Source organism: Bos taurus, chromosome X (genome assembly GCF_002263795.3).
Source record: "Bos taurus isolate L1 Dominette 01449 registration number 42190680 breed Hereford chromosome X, ARS-UCD2.0, whole genome shotgun sequence".
In the NCBI taxonomy this organism is placed as follows: Eukaryota; Metazoa; Chordata; class Mammalia; order Artiodactyla; family Bovidae; genus Bos; species Bos taurus.
Window position 1 is genome coordinate 105,928,559 of NC_037357.1, and position 18,010 is coordinate 105,946,568.

The 18,010-nt window shown below is 40.9% G+C and overlaps 2 pseudogenes; both read right to left on the reverse strand.

Moving 5' to 3' along the window:
• Positions 1-3,328: 3,328 nt before the first annotated feature.
• LOC527430 (ferritin heavy chain) lies at positions 3,329-3,687 on the reverse strand (annotated as a pseudogene).
• Positions 3,688-7,598: 3,911 nt separating this feature from the next.
• On the reverse strand, positions 7,599-8,094 carry LOC786034 (ferritin heavy chain; annotated as a pseudogene).
• Between the last annotated feature and the right edge of the window lie 9,916 nt (positions 8,095-18,010).

Consider the following 18,010-nt stretch of genomic DNA (forward strand, 5'->3'; position numbering starts at 1 on the left):
ATTTTATGGCCCAGGATGAGCCATTTGGTGCCAAGATTATCCCAAAATGCATCTTATGGGTGAGGGGCCTGGTGCCATTCTGAGTTTTAAGACATTCCTTTCTTTCATTAACAGACTGCTAGTGACTATATAACATCCACCTGAAGACTAGCATGGGGGTACTCTTTCTGCCCCCTTCTGATGCCTATGTCAGAAGCTTTCTCTATCTCCTTTATACTTTAATAAAACTTTATTACACAAAAGCTCTGAGCGATCAAGCCTCGTCTCTGGCCCCGGATTAAATTCTTTTCCTCCGGGGGCCAAGAATCCCGGCATCTTTGCGTGATTCAACAACAGCCTTTCAGAAACAAGCTTCAAATCATATTTCAATGTTTCCAAAATCTGTGCTAATCCTTTTCATCAGTGGTGCTGAATAAAATTGTTGCTTTGTCAAACTGGGAAATAGTTCAAGTGGCCATGACCTACACATTAGATTAGTTGTTCAATGTAATAATTTGTAAAGCTACATTTTGTAAATGGGACATCAAATCATTGCCTTTCATCTGCTTTTGAAATCTTAATTGCCAAAGGGAATTTTTTTGAGTTAAGTTAATTTTGGAAGTTAAATATAAATAATTTTTCCATATTGTCCATCAACAATTTCAAAAAAAAGCATAACCATATGTTTCTTATACATAAAAACAAAACTACACATTCTCCTATTTTCTTCATATCTCTTTGTGTGCAGTGAAAGATTTATGCATTGGTTTTGTCAGGAATGAAAAATATTTTCTCAAGGTTAAGTTATCCAAGAATATTGGTATATAAATAATAAAAAATGTTACCATGGAAGGTTCTAGAATATATTATAAAAATGGTATAAATACTAGAAACTCATCTCATGAGATATATGAATGTGAAGGAGAACTAACTAGATTTTATTCAAGTTATTTTGGTTATTATTTTAAACAAGATTTACCTTAAACAGTGCTATAAATTTCACATTAAACCATTAAAATTACTGTTTTTGCAATACTTTGTAACAAAACTATACTGGTGTGTTTTGGAAGGTATGAGTTATCTCTAGATTGTGGTCAGTTTCAAATGTATAAAAAGTAGACAGAATATTACAATAAATTCCCATATTCCCATTGTTACCAAACCAAACTTGGGTCTACTTGCCCTCATGCAGTAAAGCCAATCTATTGCTCTGAGTTTTGGTGCAAAGAAATGCAGCATTTACTGCAGGGAACCAAGCAAGGAATTCAGGATAGCTAATGCTCAAAACACCCAAACTCCCTGATGGGTTTCAAAAGCATTTTGAAAGGCAAGTTGAGGAAGGGGCATCTCAGGGTATGTGATCGGTTTGTGCATAGTTCTTTGATTGATTGATGGTAAGGTACCAGGGCGATGTCACTGGGGTCAACATTATCAGTCCTTAGGCACCAGTAAGTCTGGAGGGAGGTACATGCTCAGATCATCAAGTAGTTAAATTTCTTCTGTTTGGTGGTGTTTAATTAAAAAACAAAACAAAACAAAACATTATTTTGACCATGCCATGTGGCTTGAGGGATCTTAGTTCTCTGACCAGGTGACCAGGGCTTGAATCTGGGCCCCTGACAATAAAAGCCCCAAGTCCTAACCACGGGACTGCCAGAGAATTCTCTGGTGATGGTTTTAACATCTGTAAAACAACTCAGGAAATGTACATAAAGGTATTATTATTTAGGTACTTCAGAGAGGAGCTAAGGCAGAGGATATGGGGGAGGGGTCTCTCCTAGAAAGGACCCACAGTGTCAAGCTCAGTTATACCATCTCCCACCTTCAACAGTTACTGACTCCTGGCAATATTTCCTCACCCATTATTACTTTGAAGAAATGCTAAGATATTTTATGCATAAATATTTCAGTGTGCATCTATATAACAGAACTCTTTTTTAAATCAAATAATACCACACTACCTTTAAATGTGCTTTGAAAAGTTTTGTATTTATAACTGGAAAGGCAAAGCAGTTTCAAAGATGAGAACTTTGCTCTCAAAGTGTCTTGCATTGTAGGAGTGAATGTCGCCAAGGGACCATTTCATGTAAATTGGCAGTTATGTGAGCTATAGCTCTGAAGAACAGTGCACTTCAGTCAACAAAAGTTCATGAGCTATGCTTTCCCCATCTGACTGGAAAAATAAAACTGCAGAATTACATCCAGCAAATATGGAGATACTGAAGTGCTTTCTCAAGTCTTATGTTTACTGTGTTAGAAGGAAAAAAAAAAAAAAAAAAAGCAACTTGTTGGTCCCCTTTGTAATATTAAGAAGGCATCTTGCAATCCTGCTCCAGTCATAAATATAACCTGGGAAGACTGGTTTTTAAAAATTTCATATTTCCAGCCCAGGTACACTAGAGGTTTACAAGAGTGATTCCTAACAGTCTGTGGTTTGTGAAAAAAGTACTGTGAACAAGTCAGTTCTTTATTTTTCTTGAGATGGTCATACTTAAAGTATGATGATCAGAAATGCTATATCATAATTATTCTTAGGTATTTGACATACTCTATGTAATGTATATGAATATGTTGAGAAAGGAATGTTTCCTGCCATATCAATAAATCAGATATTTTTTATATCATATTTTTCAGCCCTTCTATTGAGGTAAATTTTGAGTGGTATCATGCTACTTTATCGCAGGGTGGTACAGTTCAAGTAAAAAAATCACACATTGATATTTTGTAAGGGCAGCATCCATGCTCAACAGTGGTGACTACAGGAAGTGTGTCTCTAGGAAAGCCAGCCCTGCTACACTTAGATTGTCACTGAAGCCCAGGGTGAGCTTGTCAGAAAGAAACTGTGCTATGTCAGCATCCAGGGCCCCCATCTTGCTACCCAGAAGTCTGCTCCAAACAAAATGAAGACCCCTTTATTTCGTTCCCTTCCCAATCCCTTTCCCTTCACTCTCTCTGGAGATCAACCCCAGTCATGATGTTCAGGCCATGTTTTTATGTCTTGTCTACTCACAGGCACCCACATTCACCAGGGCCTCACCTCACCCACGCCCACCCCATATACCACATTGTTTATTAGGGGAAGGTATGTTTTGTATTGTTCAGGGTCCCATGGATCCCCTTCTTCCCTCCCTCCTGTGCAGATCTTGAGCGGCCTGTGGACAGGGCATTGGTAGCTCAAGAGACTCCTGGATACCTGTTTTAAAACTTGAAAGGTTAAGGGTTTGCACGCATGTATCTACAAGGGGCCTTTATTTTTTTAGGAAGCAATTTATTGGAAGAACTGGCAACATTGAAAGATGGAAAACTTAAGTGAACTTTTTCTGCAAGGGCAATACTGTGGTCTGTATGGCAGGCAGGGTGACCTTGGGCAGTCTCCTGGGACTTGGTGCAAGTCCAGTCCAGGCTCAATCCTTGTCGCCGTCACCCAGGATGAGCTTATCAAAGACATACTCTGCCAGGCCGCCTTCCAGGGACCCCTTGTTGCTCAGGATGCTGACATGGTCTCCCAGCTCCTTGATGAACTCCACCTGCTGGTCCCAGTGGTGGGTCTTCAGGAAGTAGCACAGGTGGGTGTCGCTGCTGTCAGTGGGCAGCTGGTGCAGGTTGAGCAGGCTCTGGTTGACACACTTCTCCAGGTGCAGGGTGTCCTGCATGGCCTGGAGACCACTCTCCCACTCTTGGGTCTCAGAGTTTCTCATGTCCAGGAAGGAGAAGCTACCCCCACGCCGGTTCTGCAGCAACATCAGGCTCTTGGCAGTCTCGCTGTGCTCCTGGGAGCGGAGCAGGAAGAAGCAGGAGCAGCTCTGCAAGGCCACGTTGTGGTAATGGTGGTGCAGGGAGCAGGCCCTGGCCAGGCACTGGAAGGAGGCATGGAGCTCCAGGGCGGCGTGGCTGTTGCACTCGTGGTGGTAGCCCTGGCACACCTGCGAGGCAACTGCAAACAGCATGGCGGGCGGCGGCAAGACCATCCGGAAGGCGTCTCAGATGAGGGAGGTGCGGCAAGGGCAGCAGCGGGTGCAGACATGCTGGCTGCCTTCTCGGAGCCTTCTTACGGTGACACATGACAGAGGACAGAGGTGGGTTCTGGGCCACAGGGCAGGTGGCTGGGTGTGGGCTCTGGGATGGACAGGAAATGGCAACCATTATGCACGGTGAGTGCCTGAGAAGATTCTGTAGATCAGTGCTTCTCAAACTTTACCTTGCACATGAATCACTAGGGATTCCATTCAAGTATAGATTCTGATTTACTTGGTCTGGGGTCCAGCTAGGAACCTGCATTTCTAGAAAACTCCCAAATGAAGCCAGTATTCTTGGTGTCAGGGAAATTACTTTGAGTAGCGGGAATTTAGAGCCCTCGGCATGGAATCCACTGGATGAGCAGATGGAGAGATGAGGAAGGGATGGGACAGTGAGAAGAGAGGACAGGTGTGGATCCTGTTGAGACAAGCAAGATGTGGAAGACTTTCCTCTCTATCATGTAGCATCCCTTCCTCTCGACTTGGCAAGTTGTTGAGATTGTTTATCAGTCACTAAGGCATGTCCAACTCTTTGCAACCCCGTGGCCTGCAGCAGGATCAGCTTCCCTGTCCTTCACTATCTCCTGGTGTTTGCTCAAACTCATGTCCATTGAGTCAGTGATGCCATCCAACCGTCTCATCCTATGTCATCCCCTTCTCCTCCAGCCTTCAATCGTTCCCAGCATCAGAGTCTTTTCCAATGAGTCAGCTCTTCCCATCAGGTGACTGAAGTATTGGAGCTTCCGCATCAGTCTTTCCAGTGAATATTCAGGACTGATTTCCTTTAGGATTGACTGGTTTGATCTCTCTCCTGTCCAAGCAATTCTCAAGAGTCTTCTCCAACACCACAATTTGAAAGTATGAATTCTTCAGCACTCAGCCTTCTTTATGGTTCAACTCTCACATCCATACATGACTACTGCAAAGACCATAGCTTTGACTATAGAGACCTGTACTACAGAGCAACCCACGTAGCCCTGCATCACATAAGCTGCTTCCTGTACACAGACAGTGGGCAGCACTTGTTAATTAGATGAACTGGTTAAGTAGGCCTAGGTTGGTTAAATGAGCTCATGATACATTAGATACCATATAAACTACTTCAGTACCAAAGATATCTAACTAGAAAGCGTAGGTGGCCTGACCTTTGTGATCTCTCATTTAATCTTCCAGGACTCTGCTTATCTTCTTGTCCAATAGTTAGTTTATCCAGTCCTGTGAGTCCAGCACTCTCAAGATGTTGGCTCTTCTATGTTTATTTTCAGTACTGTTATCTCACCTTGTTACTCAACCACCCTGGGGTTCACTCCCCCAAAACACAGTGAAACCAATCTACTGGCACAGGTTGTATAAGGGAGAGTACAGCCTTTGTTGCAGGCCAGGCAAAGAGAACCAGCAGCTCATGCTGAGAAGACCCCAGCTCTCCAGCTGCTTTCACGAGGCTTTTAACAACAGTGTGAGGCAAAGGGTCTCAGCGTGCCTGATCACCTTGTACTCAATTCTCTGATCCATTGATGGCGAGGTAACAGGGTGATGTTTTCAGGAATCTCAGTCATGAACCTTCTGGTTTCAGCAGGTCTGGGTTTTACATTCTTGTGGTCAGCATGTAGTTAACTCTTTCTACATGGTGGGGTTTTAGTAACTGCAAGACAAGTCAAGGACATATTTCAGAATATTATATAAAGCCCTTGAGAAGAAACTGAAGGTGTTTTAATGGCTAAACTATTATTTGTTCTTGGCTAAGTGTTTTCATTTGTTTCTGTACATTTTCACTTCTCTGATTAAATTTGCTGCAAGCTTTTTCAGGAACAAGAGGTGGGAGGGGCACACAGGGATCTAACCCCAGAAACGTGCTCAGAGCAGTGTTTGATTTCCACATGAGCTTCAGATTCAGTTTTCTGGCTGCCTGCAAGGCATTTCCACTTTCGAATCTAATAGGCATCTGAGACTTACATGACATGCCTTCCCACATCCTTTTGGTCTCCCTGTTAACATTCCCAGATTAATTAATAGAAATACTTTCAACCCAGATGATCAAGTGCAAAACCTGGAATGGAGATTATTTCTCACCATTTCCCATTTTTCTCCTCTGTCCCTTAAGCAAATCTTGTCTCCAAAATCCATCTGGAACATGTGAAGATCTCATTTCCTCAGTGACCACTCATTTCCAGCCACCACTGTCTGTCTGCCCTGCTACCATGTCTCCTAATTTGTCTCCTAGCCTCAACTCACCATCACTCACCTACTTTCTTTAAAGGAGCCAAAATCACTGGCTTAATATTTGGGGAGTCTTATTTTATTTTTTATTCGGAAAGAAACATTTGACCTTAACCTTGACCACATATTTTTCAGCCCTTCTCCTGAGGTAGTTTGAGTTTTCTGGTATGATTACTTTAATGGAAGAAAGGGTACAATGGAAGGGGGAGAAATATGTGTGTATGTGTGAGAGAGAGAGAGAGAGAGAGTTGGACCATAAATTGCCGAGTGCCAAAGAAATTGATGCTTTTGAACTGTGGTGCTGGAGAAGACTCTTGACAGTCCCTTGGACTGCAAGAAGATCAAACCAGTCAATCCTAAAGGCAATCAACCCTGAATATTCAGTGGGAAGACTGAACTTGAAGCCCCAATACTTTGGCCACCTGATGTGAAGAGCTGACTCATTAGAAAAGATCCTGATGCTGGGAAAGATTGAAGGCAGGAGGAGAAGAGGGTGGCAGATGATGGGATTGTTAGCATCACCAACTCAATGGACATGAAGTTGAGCAATCTCTGGGAGATAGTGGAGGACAGGGAAACCTGGCATGCTGTGGTCCATGGTGTTGTAAAGCTGGACATGACTTACAGACTGAACAACATATATGATGGATGTTTTTAAGGGTAATATGTATGACTAGCATGGTGAGCTAGGATATTACTCCTGTGTCTATAGGGAAGTCAGCCTATGGCTTAGTTACCAGTATCAGTGTTTTCCAGGGAGACACTGTTAAAGACGGACAGTACCATACCTGTTTAGGACCCCACATGCTACTCAGAAGCAATAGACTTCAACATTTGCATAATCTATTGAGCTAAAGGTTTTCAGGTAAAGTTGAAGACTCCTTTATTTTACTCCCTGTCTAATCTCCTTCACTTCTCACTAAGAGACAACCAGTATTTTAATGCTGTACTATGGTGTGTGTGTGTGTGTGTGTGTATGTGTGTGTATATATATATATATATATATATATATATATATATATAATTTTACCACATACAGGTACCCACATAGACTAGGTCCTCAGATGGCCCATCCCACCCTGTCCACCTACTTTGTTCATGGGGGTCCTGTGTTTTCCAGGATCTCAGGAACCCCTTTTCCATCCCTCTGCAGAGATCCTGAGCTATATATGGACCAGACCTGGGTAGCCGAGAAAGATTCCTGGATACCTGTTTTAAAGTTTAAAAGATGAGAGAGCTGCACACAAAAATCAAACAGAGACCTTTATTTATTGAGGAACCAAATAACTTTATGTGAAGAACTGGTAAAACTGCAAGAAAAAAACTTAGGTGAACTTATTCTGCAAGGGCAACACTGTGGTCTGCATGGCAGGCAGGGTGACCTTGGGCAGTCACCTGGGACTCGGGGGAAAGTCCAGTCCAGGCTCAGTCCTTGTCACTGGTGTCCAGGGTGAGCTTGTCAAAAGCGTACTCTGCCAGACCGCCTTCTGGCGCCCCCATCTTGCACACGTTGGTGAGATGGTCCGCCAGCTCCTTGATGAACTCGAGCTGCTGGTCCAAGTGGCGCGTCTCCAGGAAGTGGCACAGGTGGGCGTCGCTGCTCTCGGTGGCCAGGTGGTGCAGGTCGAGCAGGCTCTGGCTGACTCTCTTCTCCAGGTGCAGGGCGTCCTGCGTGGCTTGGAGGCCGCTCTCCCGCTCTTGGGTCTCGGGCATCCTGGTGTCCAGGAAGGAGACGCGGCCCCCACGCTGGTTCTGCAGGAACATCAGGCTCTCGGCCGTCTCGCTGTGCTCCTGGGAGCGGAGCAGGAAGACGTGGGAGAAGTGCTCCAGGGCCATGTCGTGGTGCTGGTGCAGGGAGCAGACCCTGGCCAGGCACTGGAAGGAGGCGTGGAGCTCCAGGGTGGCGCGGCTGTTGGCCGCGGCCTCGCACTCGGGGCGGTAGTGGTAGCGCCCCTGCCAGGCCGCTGCGGGCAACATGGCGGGCAGTGGCAAGACCATCCGGAAGGCGTCTCGGATGAGGGAGGTGCGGCGAGGGCAGCAGCGGGATGGGCAGCAGCGGGTGCGGAGGTGCTGGCCGCCTCCTCGGAGCCTTCTCACGGTGACCCATGACGGCGGCCAGAGGCGGGCTCTGGGCCCTGGGGCAGGTGGCTGGGTGCGGGCTCTGGGATGGACAGGAAATGGTGACCGTTAGTGCAGGGTGAGCGCCTGGGCTTTGGGTCCCTTAAGGAAGAGGTCACCAGGTGGGCGGGGCCTGTGGGCGGGGCAAGAGCACTGAGTCCAAGTTCCATCAAAGCCTGGGTGAGGCACGAATGCTTTGACCTGAGCACCTGATGCTTAAATTTTTGCATTACTAATAATTTGGAAGAACTTTTTCTCGTTCTCTAATTCAGCATCCTTCAACATTTTTGAGACTTGGAACTGGTTTCCTGGAGGACAATTTTTCCCTTGGAGGGAGAGTATGTTTTCAGGATTATTCTCCTAAGGAGAGCACAACCTAGATCCCTCAGGTGCACAGTTCACAGTAGGGTCTGTTCTCCTTTGAGAATCTAATATCACTGCTGTGACAGGAGGTAGCACCCAGGTGGTAATATGAACGATCAGGAGTGAGTGTCAATACAGGTGAAGCTTTATGTGCCCAACACTCACTTTCTGCCATGTGGAGCCGTTCCCACCAGAGTGTTCGGGAGACCTGCTCTGATTGTTTCCTTCTACATTACGTTTCTGTATTTGAAGGTTGAATGATATTCTCTTCAGTTTTCTGTATTATGTCTGTGAGTTTTCCTCCAGAAATAGTTTGTTTTGTTCATCATGATCTTTTCTTTTACTTCCCTCAATATCTTACAAACCTTTCTCGACTTAAACTTAGGAATAAAGGACTCATTTGATTTGCCTGGCTAATTAGCATGGATCAACTCTAGAGCTGGGATGTCCATTTCATGTACAGTCCCATTTGTATTGGAGGGCAGAGTGTGTCAGTCATTCAGTGACCTTCTCCTTTGGGAAATGCATGGCATGGAGAATTCAGGTACGATAAGGACCCTCACTATCACCCTTTGATACCTAAGTAGCTATGGAGTCATCCACGGTGTGAAACAGCATCTGGGCTGCTGTCTGTAGTGAGGGGTGAAAGGTAACTATGGAATGTGAAACTGATAGATCCAACACCAGGGGAGTTGGCTTGCTCCTTCCCCTGACCGCTTTTAGCCTTGCAGGCTAACTGAAGAAAACTGTCCAAAAAGCCTTTGGTTTTTGTACTGCCTCCAGGATGCAGAAGAAAGGGCCCCCACGTTTCCAAAAAATAAGCTTGAGCAGGCGCAAAATGTTAAACGTTTACATTGTTCTGTCCTCCGAGTGCGAGGAAAATGGTTACATTCAATTCTCAGGACTGAAACAAAGCTTTAGATAAATCACAAACGGGAGAAAGGCAAGAGGGGAACTCCAGCCATTTCTTTGAGTTAGCTCTTATGGAAACTGCACTGCCCTTCTATGTCATATTCCAGACCAGATCTCCAGGATCTGTAATGTTAATATTGATTGATTGATCTATTTATCCATCCATCCAGCTATCTATGCATCTATCTGCACCAAGTCTTAGTTGCAGCACATGGGATCTTGGAGTTTTGGTGTGCCATGCAGGATCTTTAGTGACATGCAAACTCTTAGTTGCAGCATGTGGAATCTAGTTCTCTGAGCAAGAGTCGAACCCTGGCTGCCTGCATTGGGAGCTTGGAGTCTTAACCAGTGGACCACAAGGGTAGTCCCTAGGATCTGTAATATTAAACCCATACATTTTGAATTTCTTGTTACGGGTTTGAGTGAATAATTTGTGCTGAAGAATAAGCAAGAATCATAAAAAATGAGTTTGTACTTTGTGGCTAATTGCTTCTGGGTGTATGATGACATGGATATAAAATATTCTAATTATATAAATGTTGCAAGGGAAATCTGGGGGAAAAAAGCATTAGTGGACTATACTTTCCTTGCTCTTTGCCACTGCTGGGCTGATTGGAATTTGAACTCTTTGAATATTGAAAACTGTAAATCTTCATTGGCTTCCCTAGGGGCTTAGTGGTAAAAAAACAAAAAACAAAAAACCAAACACCTGCCTGCCAATTCAGAAAACACAGGAAATGTGCAGGTTTGATCCCTGAGTTGGCACTATCCCCTGGGGAAGGAAGGAAATGGCCACCCACTCCAGTATTCTTACCTGGGAAATCCCATGGACAGAGAAACCTGGCGGGCTACAGTGCATGGGGTCACAAACAGTTGGACATAATTTAGTGAGTAAACAACAACACATCTTGATAAGTGATGATTTTTGCTTATTTGGATCTCTGGAAAAAGGAAGGCAACATGATAGAGAAGCAATCTCCAGCTGGAGTTTTAAATACAGTTTTTTAAATTTTTTAAAATTAGTTTTATTGAAATATAGTTGATTTACAATGTTGTGTTAGTTCCAGGTGATGAGCAAGATGATTTATTTATACACATACATATATCCACTCTCTTTTAGATTATTTTCTCATATAGGTTATCACAGAATATTGAGTAGAGTTTCCTGTACTATACAGCAGAGCCTTGTTGGTTATCTATCTTATATAGTATAATGTGTGTATATTCATCCCAAGCTCCTGATTTATCCCTCTCCCCCATGTTTCCCCTTGGGTAACCATAAGTTTGTTTTTTATATATGTAAGTCTCTTTATGTTTTGTGAATAAGTTCATTTGTACCTTTTTTTTTTGAAAGAAAATGACTCTGCATTTGAATGATAACATATGGCATTTATCTTTCTCTGTCTGACTTAAGTATAATAATCTCTGGGTCCATCCTTGTTGCTGCAAATGGCATTATTTAGTTCTTTTTTTTCTGACCAAGTAATATTTCATTGTGGGCTTCCCTGTTGGCTCAGCCTTAAAGAATCAGCCTGCCAGTGCAGGAGACGTGGGTTTAATCCCTGGGTGAAGAAGATCCCCTGAACAAGGAAATGGCATCCCACTCCAGGATTCATGCCTGGGAAATCCCATGGACAGAGGGGCTTGGCAGGCTACAGTCCATGGGCTTGCAAAGAGTTTTACATTAGTTAGTGACTAAACAACAACAGTATTTCATTGTATATATGTACCACATCTTCTTTATGCATTCTTCTGTTGATGGACATATTGTTGCTTCCATGTCCTGATTATTAGGTTGCTTTCATGTCCTGCTTCAGTGAACAATGAGGTGCATGTGTCCTTTTGGATTATGGCTTTCTCCAATGCATACCCATGAGTGGGACTGCTGGATCATGTGGTAGTTCCTACCTTAAGTTTTTAAGAAACCGCCATACTGTTCTCCATAGTGGCTATACCAATTTTCATTCCCACCAACAGTGTAGGGGGTTTCCCTTCTCTCTACATTCTCTCCAGCATTTATTGTTTGCATATTTTTTGTTGATGGCCATTCTGACCAGTATGAGCTGATATCTCATTGTAGTTTTGATTTGCATTTATCTGATAATTAGTGATGTTGAGTATCTTTTCTTCTGCTTTGTGCTTTTTGGCCATCTATATGTCTTCTTTGAGGAAATGTCAATTTAGATCTGCTCATTGTTTGATTGTTTGCTTTTTTGACATACAGCTGCATGAGCTGTTTGTATATTTTGGAGATTAGTATCTTGTTGCTCACCTCACTTGAAAATATTTTCCCCCATTCTGTGGGCTCTTTTTGTTTTGTTTTTGATGGTTTCCTTTGCCCTGTAGAAGCTATTAAGTTTAATTAGGTCCTATTTGTTTATTTTTATTTTTATTATTCTAAGAAGTGTATCAAAAAAGATATTACTGTGATTTATGTTATAGAATGTTCTGCCTATGTTTTCCTCTAAGAGTTTTATAGTGTCCAGTCTTATATTTAGGTCTTTGATCCGTTTTGAGTTTATTTTTGTGTATGATGTTAGAGAATGTTTTAATGTATTTCTTTTATATGTAGCTGTGCAGTTTTCCCTAGAACCACATATTGAAGACATTGTCTTTTCTACATTGTATATTTTTGCCTCCTTTGTGGTAGATAAATTAACCATAGGTGTGTGAGTTTAAATGAAGTTTTCAGTTGTTAGTGAGCTCTTATGAAATCAGATGTCTGATCCTTAGAAGGGTGATGATTTTTCTGCCTCACGTGTCTATTTTTCAGTGGGTCAGTTTCAACTGTAAGACTAAGGCAAGTGAACTTAGGAAAACTCTACCATTGTAGTCTATAAACAGCCCGGTGCAAAAGAACCCCAATGACAGGGTGTCATCAAATGAGCATGGCTGTGTTCCAATAAAATTGTATTTATGGCTGTTGAAGGTTGAATTTTAGAAAAATTTTTGCGTGTCATCCATACTGTTCTTTTAACATTTTCTGATCATTTAAAAATACAAAAGCCATTTTAGCTTGTGTGCTGTACACAAATAGATGATGGGTCAGATTCAGCTTGTAAGCCATTGTTTGCTAACCTCTGTTTCAGATAACATGTATACTTTGAAAAACTGTAGAAATGAATTACTACAACTAAATAAAAAATTACAATTGAAAGTGACTGATGAACCTAGTAAAAAATAACAGATGGGACATCATCATGCAACTTAATATACTGCACACAGTTCCAAATCCTTATCTGACTCTCAGTTTATATATAACTGTCAATACCAGTTGCCGGTAGAGAATTTGTTCTCAAATTGAAAAATTATTCAACAAGATTTAAGGCCTACCAAATCACAAAAAATATAGTCTAACTCAGTGACCATTTCTATAGGATGAGACACAGATAAATATTGAGATTGCTGTAATTTGTTTGCTAAGGAAGAAATTCGTGTGTTAAATCACTCCATGATAATTGGTTGACATTTGTAACTTATTGAGTTTATATTTTTGAATTTTATATGATTTGGTGTTCAATAGTTTCATTTGTGAATTTTATAGAGAATGACTTTATGCTTTTTGTATTTGTTATGACTGAGAAAGAAGTACTACAGTGACAAAAAATTAACTCAAAATGGATCAACAGGCCTAGTGATAAAGTACAAAATTGGAGGTATTCTTACCTCTCCAGACTGGAAAAAATTAGGAGATTCACTCTTATGAAAGCATGTGGAGAGAAACCCAAGGCTGTCCCTGTGCAACAGAGAGAAGATGAAACAAAGGAATGTCACAAGGTTTTCAAATTCTACGCAGGAAACAGGCTACAACTACTCAGATACTAACATATGCTACCCTTTAAGAAAAATGAAGAATAACTTTCAGAGAAGAATCTGGGCTCAGAACATGGAGCCTTCAGCACAGAGGGGGAAATCTTGACCTGCAAGGAATTCCTCCTAAGCCTGGCAGCCTAATGAAATATCCATACTGGGCTTTGAAATCACTTGGAATCAGTGACCTCTTTGTTCTGATTTTTTTCCATTTTGGAATAGGAATTGGCTAAAGCTCTTATACTTGATTTGTTCTAACATTGTTTATTGGAAAGAGGTAACTTGTTTTCTGGGCTTCCCTGATTGCTCAATGGTAAGGAATCCACCTGCCAATATGGGAGACACAGGTTTGATCCCTGGTCTGGGAAGATCCCCTGGAGAAGGAAATGGCAACCCACTCCAGCATTCTGGCCGGGGAAATCCCATGGACAGAGGAGCCTGGTAGGTTACAGTCCTGGGTTCCAAAAGAGTCAGACACAACTAGACAACAACAACTTGTTTTCTAGTTTTACAGGTATAGAGATGGACAAGTATGTTGTCCTAAGATGGATCATATGCAGAGTCTCACTCTCTGATTTACATAATGCTGATAATTAGGTTTTGGACTTCTAAACTCATTATATGAAATTTTGGACTTGAGTTTAATTTACACTGTAAAGGATTAAGATTCAATGGGATGTTGGGATGGATGAATGTATTTCACATGTGATGTAGATGTGAACCTTTGGGGGCCAGAGGGAAGACTGTGGTAAGCTGAAAATTACACTACCAAAAAATAATCTACATATGAATCTCTGAAACCCATGAATGTAATCTTATATGGCAAAACTAAGACTGTCTTTAGATGTGGTTACTTTTAAGATCTTGAGATGGGAATATTATGCTGGATTATCTAGGTGGGCTCTAAATGCAGTCAGACACAACCACTTAAGAGGGAGATAGAGGTTTCACACTCAGAGAGGAAAATGTAAAGGGCAGATAGAACAAAGATTTGAAGATGATGGCCTTAAAGACTGGAGGGATGCAGGCAGAAGCCAAGGAAAGATAGCAGCAAACAGAAAGTGGAAGGAGAAAGGAAGATTCTACCCTGGATCCTCCAGAGGATATATATAGTAGCTGACACCTTGATTTGGGCCTAATGAACATATTTTGGTGCTTCTGGCCTCCAGACCTCTAAGAGAATAAGTATGTGGTTTTTGTTTTATGGCAGGGGTAGGGGGGGTGGTCATCAGTTCAAGGCAATTTGTTACCACAGCCCTGGGAGATTATTTAAATTGGAAGCAATCCAAATGCCCATCAAATGATGAATGGATATAGAAAGTGTGATATTACCATCTAACAGAATATTATTCATTAATAAAAAGAATAAAGTAATAATGCGTTCTGCCACATGAATGGACCTTGAAAACATGCTAAGTGAAAGAAACCAAAAAGGAACACATATTGTATGGTTCCATTTATATGAAATGTTCAGAACAGACAAATCTATACTACACAGAAAGCAAATTAGTAATTGCCTAGGATTGGGCAGGTAGGGATATTGGGAAATGCTACCTAAGTGGAGTGAAGTTTATTTGGGGGACAATGAAAATATTCTAAAATTTATGATGGGTGTATAACTATGAATATACTAAAAGTTCTTGGATATAAATTCAGAGGGTGAATTATATGGTATATGAATGATGCCATAGTAAATTCATTTTTTCAAAAGAAGGCTCTAAAGTGTGGTGAGAAAAAGGCATGAAATTATATTGAGAAAGACAAGTCCCACTATCTGCAGTGTCAAGCAGGGGATCAAGGAGAGCTGATGGTATAGTTCCAGTGTAAGGGTCAGCAACCTCAGTACCCAGTAGGAGCTAATGGTTCAGTTCAAATCCAAAAGAAAGAAAAATCCCCCCTCATTTAAAGAAGGGTCAGCCTTTTTGTTCTAGTCAGACCTTCAATTGATTGGATGAGGCTCACCCCCGTTAGGGAAGTCAATCTGCTTTATTTATTTATTGTGATTCAAAGGTTAATCTTACCCAGAAACACCCTCAGGGACACACTCATAATGATATTTGCCCAAATATCTGGGCATCCCTTGGTCCAGTCAAGTTGACAAATAAAATTTAACGTTATGTAATTTCTTAGTCATAGATACATATTGTAATATTTTCCCATTTGCAATTTGTCTTTTAGTTTTTAATTTTAATCAAGTCCATTTGATCACCTTTTTTCTTTTCACTTGTATGTATTGGATCACTTGTATGTAATGGATCAGTATGTCCATTCCTGCAAAAATATAGTAGCCTTTTCCCAGTAGCCTTGGGAAATGGCTAAGTGGAATGAGGTTTATTTGGGGGACAGTGAAAATATTCCAAAATTTATTATGATACATTTTTTATTGGGATTTTGAGAGATTGCATTGAATCTGTGAACTCTTTGGGGGACTGTTACCATATTTAAAATATTAAATATTTCAGTAAATGAACAAGAGATGTCTTCTCATTCATATTGACCTAGTTTAAATTATGGAGAACAGTGTGGAGATTCCTTAAAAAACTGGAAATAGAACTGCCTTATGATCCAGCAATCCCACTGCTGGGCATACACACTGAGGAAACCAGAAGGGAAAGAGACACGTGTACCCCAATGTTCATCGCAGCACTGTTTATAATAGCCAGGACATGGAAGCAACCTAGATGTCCATCAGCAGATGAATGGATAAGAAAGCTGTGGTACATATACACAATGGAGTATTACTCAGCCATTAAAATGAATACATTTGAATCAGTTCTAATGAGGTGGATGAAACTGGAGCCTATTATACAGAGTGAAGTAAGCCAGAAGGAAAAACATAAATACAGTATACTAACGCATATATATGGAATTTAGAAAGATGGTAACAATAACCCGGTGTACGAGACAGCAAAAGAGACACTGATGTATAGAACAGTCTTATGGACTCTGTGGGAGAGGGAGAGGGTGGGATGATTTGGGAGAATGGCATTGAAACATGTAAAATATCATGCAAGAAACGAGTTGTCAGTCCAGGTTCGATGCACGATACTGGATGCTTGGGGCTAGTGCACTGGGACGATCCAGAGGGATGGTATGGGGAGGGAGGAGGGAGGAGAGTTCAGGATGGGGAACACATGTATACCTGTGGCAGATTCATTTTGATATTTGGCAAAACTAATACAATATTGTAAAGTTTAAAAATAAAATAAAATTAAAAAAAATTATTTGAGCAATGTTTGTAGTTTTCACAGTAAATGTCTTGCACCTCCTTGGTTAAACTTGAGTATTTTTTTCTTTCTGATGCTCTTAGTGGAGTTGTTTTCTTAATTTCCTTTTCAGATTATTCGTTGATCAGGTATACAGTACAATTTATTTTTGTGTGTTGAAGCTGTGCTCTGCAATTTTCCTGAAAGTATTATAATTTTTTGTTCTTCAGGATTCTCTTTATATAAGGTTGTGTCATCTGTGAATAGTTTTACTCCTTCCATTTCAACTAGGATGTCTTTTTCTCCATGCCTAAATGGTAAGGCTAGAATGTCTGGTTGAATGGAAATGGCAAAAGCAGGCATCCTTTTCTTTTTCCTGACCTTAGAGGGGAAGCTTTTGTTGTTTCATCATTGAATATGGTGTTAGCTTCTAGTTTTTAAAGCTGCCCTTTATCATATTGAGGAAGTTCCCTTCTCTTTATAGCTTGTTGAGTGTTTTAATATTGAAATGGTATTTAATTTTGTCAAATATTTTTGCGTTCGTTGAAATGATTGCATGCTTTTTCTCCCAATCATTCTGTTAGTATGATTAGTTGATTTTTGTGTATTGAATCAACCTTGCATTCCTAGGGAAAATTCTACTTGGCCTATAATATAGTATATAATACTATATATTATGCTGTATTATATAATACAATATATAGTACTTTTAATATACTGCTGCATTCAGTTTGCTAGTACTCTGTTGAGAGTGTTTATATCTGTACTCATAAGGGATATTGTTCTGTAGTTTTCCTTTGATGTCAATATCGGACTTTGGTATCAATTAATACTGGTCTTGTAGATTAAGTTAAGAAGTGTTCCTTTTATTTTTTGGAAGAATTTAGAAAGAATTGGTATTCGTCTTTAAATGTTCAGTAGGATTCATCCTGGACTTTTCTTTGAATCAATAATAAATAGCCTCTCAACAATCTCTTTACTGGTTACTGATCTTTGCAGATTATTTCTTCTTGATTAAATTGTGGTAGTTTGTGTTTCTAGTAATTTGTTTCATCTAGGTTATCCCACATTTGTTGACACAATTGTCCATTGCATTGTGTTAGATACTTTATTTTTTGTAAAATCAGTAGTGATGTCCCCATATTAATTCCAGGTTTTAGTTATTTGTTTCTCCTACTTCTTTAGTTTGTTACTGTTGTTGATATTTTTAAGGAGAGAACTATCAGTTTCATTGATTTGCTTCTTTGTTTTCCCATTCTCTACTTCATATATCTCCTCTCTAATCTTTATTATTTCCTTCTTTGTGCTAGCTCTTCTAGTTTCTTAAGGTGTAAAGTAATATTTGAAACCTTTATTTTTAAGTTTAGGCTCTTAAGTTATACATTTTCC